Source organism: Mirounga leonina, unplaced genomic scaffold, assembly GCF_011800145.1.
Source record: "Mirounga leonina isolate KUSES-001 unplaced genomic scaffold, KU_Mleo_1.0 Mir_201, whole genome shotgun sequence".
NCBI lineage: Eukaryota > Metazoa > Chordata > Mammalia > Carnivora > Phocidae > Mirounga > Mirounga leonina.
In genome coordinates, this window is record NW_023270504.1 from 12,025,459 (window position 1) to 12,037,656 (window position 12,198).

The 12,198-nt window shown below is 40.4% G+C and overlaps 1 protein-coding gene across 1 annotated transcript in view; it reads left to right on the forward strand.

Annotated features, from left to right (window-relative positions):
- ST8SIA1 (ST8 alpha-N-acetyl-neuraminide alpha-2,8-sialyltransferase 1) overlaps positions 1 to 12,198 on the forward strand; it is a 144,459-nt gene that overhangs the window by 115,215 nt on the left and 17,046 nt on the right. The window lies entirely within an intron of this gene.

Genomic DNA, 12,198 nt, shown 5'->3' on the forward strand with positions numbered 1-12,198 from the left:
CTTTAAATTTTTCATTGTTATGTTAATCATCATACATCATTAGTTTTTGAAGTAGTGTTCCATGATTCATTGTTTGTGCATAACACCCAGTGCTCCATTCAGTACGTGCCCTCTTTAATACCCATCACCAGGCTAACCCATCCTCCCACCCCCCTCCCCTCTAGAACCCTCAGTTTGTTTTTCAGAGTCCATCCTCTCTCATGGTTCGTCTCCCGCTCCGATTTTCCCTCCTTCATTCTTCCCCTCCTTCTATCTTCTTCCTTTTTTTCCTTAACATATATTGCATTATTTGTTTCAGAGGTACAGATCTGAGATTCAACAGTCTTACACAATTCAGAGCGCTCACCATAGCACATACCGTCCCCAGTGTCTATCACCCAGCCACCCCATCCCTCCCACCACCCCCCACTCCAGCAACCCTCAGTTTGTTTCCTGAGATTAAGAATTCCTCATATCAGTGAGATCATATGATACATGTCTTTCTCTGATTGACTTATTTCGCTCAGCATAACACCCTCCAGTTCCATTCACGTCGTTGCAAATGGCAAGATCTCATTCCTTTGATGGCTGTATAATATTCCCTTGTCTATATATACCACATCTTCTTTATCCATTCATCTGTCGATGGACATCTTGCCTCTTTCCACATTTTGGCTATTGTGGACATTGCTGCTATAAACATCGGGGTGCACGTACCCCTTCAGATCCCTACATTTGTATCTTTGGGGTAAATACCCAGTAGTGCAATTGCTGGATCGTGTGGTAGCTCTATTTTCAACTTTTTGAGGAACCTCCATACTGTTTTACAGAGTGGTTGCACCAGCTTGCATTCCCACCAACAGTGTAGGAGGGTTCCCCTTTCTCCGCATTCCCACCAACATCTGTCGTTTCCTGACTTGTTAATTTTAGCCATTCTGACTGGTGTGAGGTGGTATCTCATTGAGGTTTTGATTTGGATTTCCCTGATGCCGAGCGATGTTGAGCACTTTTTCATGTGTCTTTTGGCCGTTTGGATGTCTTCTTTGGAAAAATGTCTGTTCATGTCTTCTGCCCATTTCTTGATTGGATTCTTTGTTCTTTGGGTGTTGAGTTTGATAAGTTCTTTATAGATTTCGGATACTAGCCCTTTATCTGATATGTCATTTGCAAATATCTTCTCCCATTCTGTCGGTTGTCTTTTGGTTTTGTTGACTGTTTCTTTTGCTGTGCAAAAGCTTTTTATCTTGATGAAGTCCCAATAGTTCATTTTTGCCCTTGCTTCCCTTGCCTTTGGCGATGTTTCTAGGAAGAAGTTGCTGTGGCTGAGGTCGAAGAGGTTGCTGCCTGTGTTCTCCTTTAGGATTTTGATGGACTCCTGTCTCACATTTGGGTCTTTCAACCATTTTGAGTCTAATTTTGTGTGTGGTGTAAGGAAATGGTCCAGTTTCATTCTTCTGCATGTGGCTGTCCAATTTTCCCAACACCATTTGTTGAAGAGACTGTCTTTTTTCCATTGGACATTCTTTCCTGCTTTGCCAAAGATTAGTTGACCATAGAGTTGAGGGTCCATTTCTGGGCTCTCTATTCTGTTCCATTGATCTGTGTGTCTGTTTTTGTGCCAGTACCATACTGTCTTGATGATGACAGCTTTGTAATAGAGCTGGAAGTCCGGAATTGTGATGCTGCCAGCTTTGCTTTTCTTTTTCAACATTCCTCTGGCTATTCGGGGTCTTTTCTGGTTCCATACAAATTTTAGGATTATTTGTTCCATTTCTTTGAAAAAAGTGGATGGTATTTTGATGGGAATTGCATTGAATGTGTAGATTGCTCTAGGTAGCATTGACATCTTCACAATATTTATTCTTCCAGTTCATGAGCATGGAACGTTTTTCCATTTCTTTGTGTCTTCCTCAATTTCTTTCATGAGTATTTTATAGTTTTCTGAGTACAGATCCTTTGCCTGTTTGGTTAGATTTATTCCTAGGTATCTTATGGTTTTGGGTGCAATTGTAAATGGGATCGACTCCTTACTTTCTCTTTCTTCTGTCTTGTTATTGGTGTATAGGAATGCCACTGATTTCTGTGCATTGATTTTATATCCTGCCACTTTACTGAATTCCTGTATGAGTTCTAGCAGCTTTGGGGTGGTGTCTTTTGGGTTTTCCACATAAACTATCATATCATCTGCAAAGAGGAGAGTTTGACTTCTTCTTTGCCTATTTGGATGCCTTTGATTTCTTTTTGTTGTCTGAGTGCTGTGGCTAGGACTTCCAATACTATGTTGAATAGCAGTGGTGATAGTGGACAACCCTGCTACATTCCTGACCTTAGGGGGAAAGCTCTCAGTTTTTCCCCATTGAGAATGATATTCGCTGTAGGTTTTTCATAGATGGCTTTTATGATATTGAGGTAGGTACCCTCTATGCCTATACTCTGAAGAGTTTTGATCAAGAAAGGATGCTGTACTTTGTCAAATGCTTTTTCTGCATCTATTGAGAGGATCGTATGATTCTTGTTCTTTCTTTTGTTAATGTATTGTATCACGTTGATTGATTTGCGGATGTTGAACCAACCTTGCAGCCCAGGGATAAATCCCACTTGGTCGTGGTGAATAATCCTTTTAATGTACTGTTGGATCCTATTGGCTTGTATTTTGGTGAGAATTTTTGCATCCATATTCATCAGGGATATTGGTCTGTAATTCTCCTTTTTGATGGGGTCTTTGTCTGGTTTTGGGATCAAGGTAATGGTGGCCTCATAAAACGAGTTTGGAAGTTTTCCTTCCATATCTATTTTTTGGAGAAGTTCCAGAAGAAAAGGTATTAATTCTTCTTTAAATGTTCGGTAGAATTCCAAATGGTCTTGATTTGGTAGAGGTAGAGGAAGCCATCTGGCCCTGGGCTTTTGTTTTTTGGGAGATTTTTGATGACTGCTTCAATTTCCTTAGTCGTTATAGGTCTGTTCGGGTTTTCTGTTTCTTCCTGGTTCAGTTTTGGTAGTTGCTACATCTCTAGGAATGCATCCATTTCTTCCAGGTTATCTAATTTGCTGGCGTAGAGTTGCTCATAATATGTTCTTATAATTGTTTGTATTTCTTTGGTGTTGGTTGTGATCTCTCCTCTTTCATTCATGATTTTGTTGATTTGGGTCATTTCTCTTTTCTTTTTGATAAGTCTGGCCAGGGGTTTATCAATCTTGTTAATTCTTTCAAAGAACCAGCTCCTAGTTTTGTTGATCTGTTCTACTGTTCTTTTGGTTTCTATTTCATTGATTTCTGGCTCTGATCTTTATTATTTCTCTTCTCCTGTTGGGTTTAGGCTTTATTTCCTGTTTTTTCTCTAGCTCCTTTAGGTATAGGGTTAGGTTGTGTATTTGAGACCTTTCTTGTTTCTTGAGAAAGGCTTGTATTGCTATATACTTTCCTCTTAGGACTGCCTTTGCTGCATCCCAAAGATTTTGAACAGTTGTGTTTTCATTTTCATTGGTTTCCACGAATTTTTTTTAATTCTTCTTTAATTTCCTGGTTGACCCATTCATTCTTTAGTAGGATGCTCATTAGCCTCCATGTATTTGAGTTCTTTCCAACTTTCCTCTTGTGATTGAGTTCTAGTTTCAAAGCATGTGGTCTGAAAATAGGCAGGGAATGATCCCAATCTTGTGGTACTGGTTGAGACCTGATTTGTGACCTAGGATATGGTCTGTTCTGGAGAATGTTGCATCGGCATTAGAGAAGAATGTGTATTCTGTTGCTTTGGGATGGAATGTTCTGAATATGTCTGTGAAGTCCATTTGGTCCAGTCTGTCATTTAAAGTCTTTATTTCCTTGTTGATCTTTTGCTTAGATGATCTGTCCATTTCAGTGAGGGTGGTGTTAAAGTCCCCCACTATTACTGTATTGTTGTCAATGTGTTTCTTTGCTTTTGTTATTAATTGGCTTATATAATTGGCTGCTCCCATGTTAGGGGCATAGATATTTACAATTGTTAGGACCCTTTAAGTAGGATATAGTGTCCTTCCTCATCTCTTATTTCAGTCTTTGGTTTAAAATCTAATTTGTCTGATATGAGGATTGCCACCCCAGCTTTCTTTTGATGTCCATTAGCATGGTAAATGGTTTTCCACCCCCTCACTTTCAATCTGGGGGTGTCTTTGGGTCTAAAATAAGTCTCTTGCAGACAGCATATCGATGGGTCTTGGTTTTTAATCCAATCTGATAGCCTGTGTCTTTTGATTGGGGCATTTAGCCCATTTACATTCAGGGTAACTATTGAAAGATAGGAATTTAGTGCCATTGTATTCCATGTAAGGTGACTGTTACTGTATATTGTCTGTGTTCCTTTCTGGTCTATGTTGCTTTTAGGGTCTCTCTTTGCTTAGAGGACCCCTTTCAATATTTCTGTAGGGCTGGTTTAGTGTTTGCAAATTCCTTTAGTTTTTATTTGTCCTGGAAGCTTTTTATCTCTCCTTCTATTTTCAGTGACAGCCTAGCTGGATATAGTGTTCTTGGCTGCATATTTTTCTTGTTTAGTGCTCTGAATATATCATGCCAGTCCTTCCTGGCCTGCCAGGTCTCTGTGGATAGGTCTGTTGCCAATCTAATGTTTCTACCATTGTAGGTTACAGATCTCTTCTCCCGAGCTGCTTTCAGGATTTTCTCTTTGTCTCTGAGACTCGTAAGTTTTACTATTAGATGTTGGGGTGTTGACCTATTTTTATTGATTTTGAGAGGGGTTCTCTGTGCCTCCTGGATTTTGATGCCTGTTTCCTTCCCCAAATTAGGGAACTTCTCTGCTATAATTTGCTCCAATATACCTTCTGCCCCTCTCTCTTTCTTCTTCTTCTGGGATCCCAATTACTCTAATGTTGTTTCGTCTCATGGTATCACTTATCTCTCGAATTCTGCCCTCATGATCCAGTAGTTGTTTATCTTTTTTTTTCTCAGCTTCTTTATTTTCCATCATTTGGTCTTCTATATCACTGATTCTCTCTTCTGCCTCATTTATCCTAGCAGTTAGTGCCCCCATTTTTTATTGTACCTCATTAATAGCCTTTTTGATTTCAACTTGGTTAGATTTTAGTTCTTTTATTTCTCCAGAAAGGGTTTCTCTAATACCTTCCATGCTTTTTTCAAGCCCAGCTAGTATCTTTAAAGTGATGATTCTGAACTCTTAAGTCTGAAATCGTACTAATGTCTGTATTGAGTAGGTCCCTGGCAGTCGGTACTACCTCTTGTTCTTTTTGTTGAGGTGATTTTTTCCGTCTTGTCATTTTGTCCAGAGGAGAATAGGTGAATGAGAGAACAAAATGCTAACAGGGTAACAACGTCCCCAGAAAATATACTCTAAACAAATCAGAAAAGACCTGAAGCTGGGGGAAAAGAAAGGGAAAGAAAGAAAAAAGAAAAAGAAAAGAAAAAAAGATAAAAACAAACAAAAACAGAACAAAACAAAAAAACCAGAATATGATCAAATATGATCAGGCTGGTGCATAGATCAGTGCCACACACTAGATTTTGGGTGTATTTTGGTTGTTAGAAGAAAGTGCCTCCCAAAATTTTAAAGAGAGAAAAACTTATATATGTACAAAAATAAGGGTTGATATGATGAAGGGATGGAATATGACTGTAAAGATGAAAATTATAAAAAATTTTATAAAAGGAATTGATAAGAAGTTGTTTGAAAAAAGAAAGAAGAGGATTAAAAAAAAAAAGGGAGAGAATGTTATCAGGCAGGAGAGTAGAACAAAGCCATACACTAGAGATTTAGGGTATATTTTGATCTGTTAGAAGAAACTATATCTCAAAATTTTAAAGAGAGAACAACTTATATATATATGCCAAAAATAAGGGTAACTACTATGAAGGGTTAGAATATGACTCTAAAAATGAAAAATAAAAATGTTTTTTAAAAAAAGGATTGATAAGATGTTGTTTGAAAAAGGGAAAAAGAAAAATTAAAAAAAAAAAGGACAGTTAAAAAAAATTAACTTTGAAAGACTAAAGAATCATGGTAAAACCATGGATTCTATGTGCAGTATTCCCCTAGCGCTAGAGTTCTGCCATTCTCATTGATTCGTATACTTGGTCTTGGCTGGCTGTTCTCGCTGATCTTCTGGGGGAGGGGTCTTTTGCGGTGGTTCCCAAATGTCTTTGCCGGAGGCGGAATTGCCCAGTCTTGCCGGTCCCGGCTAAGGCATCTGCTCAGATTTGCTCTCTGGAGCCTTTGTTCCCTGCAAGCTTTCCATACAGCTTTGGAGGAGGAGAGTGAAAATGGCGACCTCCTAATCTCCGCCCTGGAGGAGCTGAGAACTCGGGGCCGCTCCTCAGTGAGCCCCCAGAGAAAAGCAGTCAGTCACACCTGTCTCCCCAGTCTCCGGCCGCACTCCGTGCTCACCCGGCCTATGACTGAGCATTTCTATCTCTGGCACCTGACCCCTTGTGGAGTCTCCAAACCCCGCAGATCCCTGTGGTGCGCTCCTGCACCACGCCTCCTGGGGGAGGAAGGGGAGTCTGCCGCTTGTTGGGTCCCTGCTGGAGGAGCAGTGGCCCAACTGTGCTGCGGATCACGGTTTATGGAACCCCAAGCTGAGAGCCCGCACCTCGGCTCCGTCTCTGCAGCCAGCTTCCCTGCTCTGATACCTGGGAGCTCTGCCACACTCAGGCACCCCTGGAATTTCTGTGACCCCGAGGGTCCTGAGACCACACTGTCCCACGAGGTTTCCACCCCCCACTTAGCCACTGGATCGAGGTCCCTCTGCGGAGCAGACTTCTAAAAGTTCCCATTTTGTGCTCCACAGCTCTATCACTTGCCAGAAGCAGCCAACAGAGGAGACCCCCTTCCCCACTGTCTATCCTTCCGAATATCACCTCGGATTCCCTTCTCCGCATGTCCTACCTTCCAGAAAGTGGTCGCTTTTCTGTTCAGAGAGTTGTTGCTATTCTTTTCTTCAATCTCCTGTTGAGTTTGTAGGTGTTCAGGATGGTTTGATCCCTATCTAGCTGAATTCCTGAGACCAGACGAAATCCAGGTCTCCTACTCCTCTGCCATCTTGCTCCGCCCCTCTAGAGTTTTTTAGGAACTGGTTTCTCATCACTTGTTCTTACAAAGAGAAGAGGAAGGATGATGATGATTTTGTGATGATGTTGTTGGCGATGATGATAATGTGATGGTGATGTTGGTCATGATGATGGTAATAGTGATGTGATGATGAAGATATCGATAATGGTGATGATCGTGTAGATGGTGATGACGAAAGCTAAAAAGTATAAGAATTTTTATGTGCCAGGTACTATTCTAAGTGCATCACACATATGAACTCACGTAGTCCTCACAGTGACTCTGTAACTAGGTTCTCTTTTTATCTCCATTTTATTCAGGTGAGAAAATTGAGGCATAAAGAGATAAAGTAACTTGCTTAAGATTGCACAGTTTACCTGTGGAAGAGGCTGAACATGCAGTTTTCTCAAATTACCTTCTCTATAATTGGAAGTCACATTTGAGGCCATCATCTGTATCAGAAATTTTTGTAAGATACAATTATAGCAAAATCAGTGGGCTTTTAAAATACAGTCTGTTTTTTAAAATACAAGATTATTGCTTTGCACCAACATTGGCATAATTTTTTTACTTAAATGGTGATATTCCACAAATGAGAATATAACTCAGTTAATCTTATATGTCTCAAAATGAATCAATATCTGTTTTTAGAGTTCAGTGTGGCTTTTTTTTTTTTTAAGATTTTATTTATTTATTTGAGAGAGAGAATGAGAGACAGAGAGCATGAGAGGGAAGAGGGTCAGAGGGAGAAGAAGACTCCCTGCCGAGCAGGTAGCCTGATGTGGGACTCGATCCTGGGACTCCAGGATCATGACCTGAGCTGAAGGCAGTCGCTTAACCAACTGAGCAACCCAGGCGCCCTAAAGTTCAGTGTGGCTTTAACTTTACATTGAAATTTAGAGAAATAAATATAATTGCTATTATAAGAACTACAAAAGGGAGAATCATAAAAGAACACTTATGGTCAGAAAAACAAGCACAGTTTTATTTTTCTGGAAAAAATGGGATTTTTCTAAATGATTCCTGAGATTAAAAATGATTATATGATTGTTGGAGGGTTGAAGTTTGTCAGAAATTTCCATGTTCTGTTTTCAAGAAAGTAAACTAGTGTCTAATGAGGGATGTGTAGTTAAGAATGCTATTCAGTTCCTAATTATCCATTTTCTGATCTAAGGCAGGGGAATAGTTTGCATAAAAACCAGTGAAAAAATGTTGACAAATATAAACACAATCAAAAGTATCTTTTATCTTATCTTAGTATTCTTTTTTTTTTTTAAAGATTTTATTTATTTATTTGAGACAGAGAGAATGAGAGAGACAGAGAGCACATGAGAGGGGGGAGGGTCAGAGGGAGAAGCAGGCTCCCTGCCGAGCAGGGAGCCTGATGCAGGACTTGATCCAGGGACTCCAGGATCATGACCTGAGCCGAAGGCAATCGCTTAACCAACTGAGCCACCCAGGCGCCCTATTATCTTAGTATTCTTGAAAGAAAAAGCATTTTGTGTTTTTTTTTTCTATAGCATATTTTGGAGTGAATTAAATGCATTTTGTGGCAAAGATGCAAAAATGCTTAGAAATTCACTCATTCCTGTATGTATTTATTCATTAAACAATGAATGCCTACACTATGTCAGGCATAGTATTAGGGAACCCAAAGATAAAGGACATTCGCCCTTTCTGAGAGAATTCAGTAAAGGAGCCATGAAAATTAAAGAGATAATTTCACGACAAGGTGATAAGTACCTTGATAAAAATGAAGTGCTGAAAGAATACAAGTTGGGTACCTAATCCAGGCTTGGTATCACAGAAAACTGTCTATAGCAGATGCCATGAGTTGAGTCCCAAAAGATTAATGAATTAGGGTGAAGGGGGTTTTCACATCAGCGGAAGTAGCATGTGGAATGGCTTAGAAGCATGGGTGGGCATGACCTGTTTGAGGAACATCAAGTAGTTAGGGGGGGCAAGGGTAGAGAGTACTGATGAGCAATAGCAAAAAGAGAGGCTAGGGTTGTAGGACCAGGATTATGTCTCAAAAGGTTTTGAAATCCAAACTGCTTGGATAAGCTGAGGACAGGCCATTGAAGAACTGCCCTCTAATGGGTAGTGACATTATCAAATTGGGGCTTGAAACAGTTATGTGGGAGCCTTGAGAAGAATGTTTTGGAAACTAAGAGATCAGTCTGGATGCTGTTGCTATGATACAGAGGAAAGTTGATGATCTGAAATAAAACTGTGGCACTGAAGATATGTATTAGTTAGGGTGGGGTAACTGTTGTAACAAACTACCACAAACCATGAAGTATTCTCACTCAAATCCAGTGATGGTGTATAGGGAAGGGGAAGAGTTTTGCTCCATGCTATCATTTATGAACCCAAATTTCTTCCATCCTGTGGTTCCACCATTCCTCGAGGGCCAAAGAATCCTAGACTGTACCCTCTTTATTCTGTGTTGCTGTCAGAGGAATGACTAGAGCAAATATGGATTTTGGGGAGAGATTGTAGGCTCGAGGCTGGAGGTGTCCTACAGCACGTCTGCCCAGAACTTAGTCAAATGGCTCTACCTAACCAAAAACGAATCTGGGAAGTAGTCCTTCTGCATGCCCTGGAAGAAAACAAACTGGGTTTGGTAAGCACATGCCAATATTTAACTGTTTTTGACCTGCAGAATAGCCATTTCATGTAACTCAACCTATAAATAATAGGGAAAGTGGACTCAAAATGTTATAAGAGGGTAACTTAGTAACGAACTTGGTATAGAAGCAGCAAGAAAGGGAAGACTCGTAGCTGGGTTGAGTCGTTGGTGGATGGTTGTCCTATTTGTTCAGATAAGGAATGTGGTTGTCACAAAAGATACTGGAGGGAAGATGCTGAGTTTGAGATGCTTCCCACAGTTCTAGAACCACAGTACTTGCTCCCTTGTTTTCGTAAGACTTCTGCTAAAATGTAACTCTTAAGTAGCAATGCCCCCACCCTCTTGTTTCCTGTTACTCTACTTTATTTCTTCATGGCCTTCCCCATATATTGTCCTTTTTTGTTTGTTTGCTTATTGGTTGTCTCTTCTCACCCAAATGAAAGCTCTAAGAGGGCACAGACTTTGTCTATATTGTTCACTTGCTATATCCCACAGTGCGTAGAACAATACCTGGCACATAATAGGTACTCAATAAATAGTTGTTGAGTGTGTAAATGAATCAAAATGGAAATTGCCAGCCGCCTGTTGGTTATAGTAAGTGTTAATATTTCTTGTGTGCTTACAGTGGGACAGATACTGTTCTGAATACTTTTTAAAAAATATTTATTTATTTGAGAGAGAGAGCATGGGAGAGGGGCACAGAGAGAGAAAGTCTGAAGCACACTCTGTGCTGAGTGTGGAGCCCTCCCTGGGACTCGATCTTATAACCCTGAGATCAAATATAACGCAATCAAAATGGAATGAGCCATTTGACCTGAGCCAAAAACAAGAGTCGGAGGCTTAACCAACTGTGCTACCCAGGTGTCCCTTGAATACTTTTCAAGTATTAATTCATATAATAAAACATTCCCATGGACTAGATACAACTAATATCTCTATTTTACAGATGAGGAAACTGAGTACATAAAACTTAAGAAACTTGACCGAACTCACATTAGTAAATATTAGAGATGAGATTCGAAGCTAGGTGTTAAAAGGCTTCAGTTTTAACCATGGTGCTATTCTGCCATGTAATTTTGGAATGTTAAAACAGCTAGACTGGACATGGAGATTAGGAAGCCATCAGTATGAATTTAGATGTGAACAGAGGTTAGCCTGTCCCTTGAGATTTTTTTTTCTTTAATTGACTTGGAACTCTTATTCTGTATCTGCCATAGAGTTCAATGTTCTTTACAATCTTTTGGGAATTTCCATTAGCTTAAATTTACATGATCAAAATTTATTCCAGTTACCTGTTTCCTTAAATTGCCTTCAGATTCCTTGTCTCCTCATCTCCTGTGACTGCTCCCCTCTCTCTGCTCCACATCAAGGCAGACATGGATTAAAAGTCTCTTTCCTTGATTTTTCCAGAATACCAATTTCTAAAAGGCATTATGTATATGTAGCAAAATTTATAGAAGGTTTGAGGTGGGAGGGGAGTGACTAAAAAACTAGCAAGCAAAGAACATAAAAACTGCACATCAGGCATTTCTTTTCTTTTCTTTTCTCTTAAAGATTCTATTTATTTATGTGAGAGTGAGAGAGAGAGAAAGCACGAGCAGGGGCAGGGGGAGGGGGAGAAGCAGGCTCCCAGCTGAGCAGAGAGCCTGATGCAGGACTCGATCCCAGGATGCTGGGATCATGACCTAAGCCAAAGGCAGACGCTTAAAGACTGAGCCACCCAGGAGCCCCTGGGCATCTCTTTTCTTAAAAGTGTTTTCACCACCCCGTCATTGAGAATGTCCCACTTGTGTTCCATCTAGTTTCTAACCTCCCAGGATGTCATTACCCCTTCTCCCTTCATCCCACCCTTCTGTTCTCCCTGCCCCCAAATTCCTCTTAACTACTTATGCAGAAGAGGTTGGTTATCACTTATTTCCTTTTCTGCTACTGGGACGTGATCATAGGACTTCAGTGCCCACACCCAGAGCAACCACTACACCTAAACAAAGAGAATTCTTTTTCCACAAGGAACTCTAGTGTCTGTTGTTAAAATATTTTCTACTCCATTACCAGTTTGAGTCCTAGTTTAGGTAATGAAAGTGAACAAATCTCCCAGACCGTATGGGAGAGTTAAGAAGAGTTCAACTATGGATGCAAAGAAAGAGATCAGCAAGTAGCTACAGAAAGATGAGGAAATTTTTGTTTGTTGTCAGTTTTTTTGTTCCCGGTTAGGGAGACTTGGGCAAGAACCCATGTTGGGGGAAGGGCCAGTGAAAAGGAGTGAATGAAGGTAAAGGCAGTAAAAGAAGGATAATGTGACCAGATCTCTGAGAAGGTACAAAGGGTTGGAACCCAGATCACAGGTAAATGAATTTATATACGATAGGAGAGATCCGTCTTCCCCTCAGAGGAGAGCTACACGGTATAACTGAAAGAGCGTTGAATCGACAATCAGGTTGAGCTGAGCTGGACTTGGGAACCCACATTCTGCATTGTAGCTGTGAAACTTGGCTTGAGGACATAACCGCTCTTATCCTCAGTTTCCTCAAC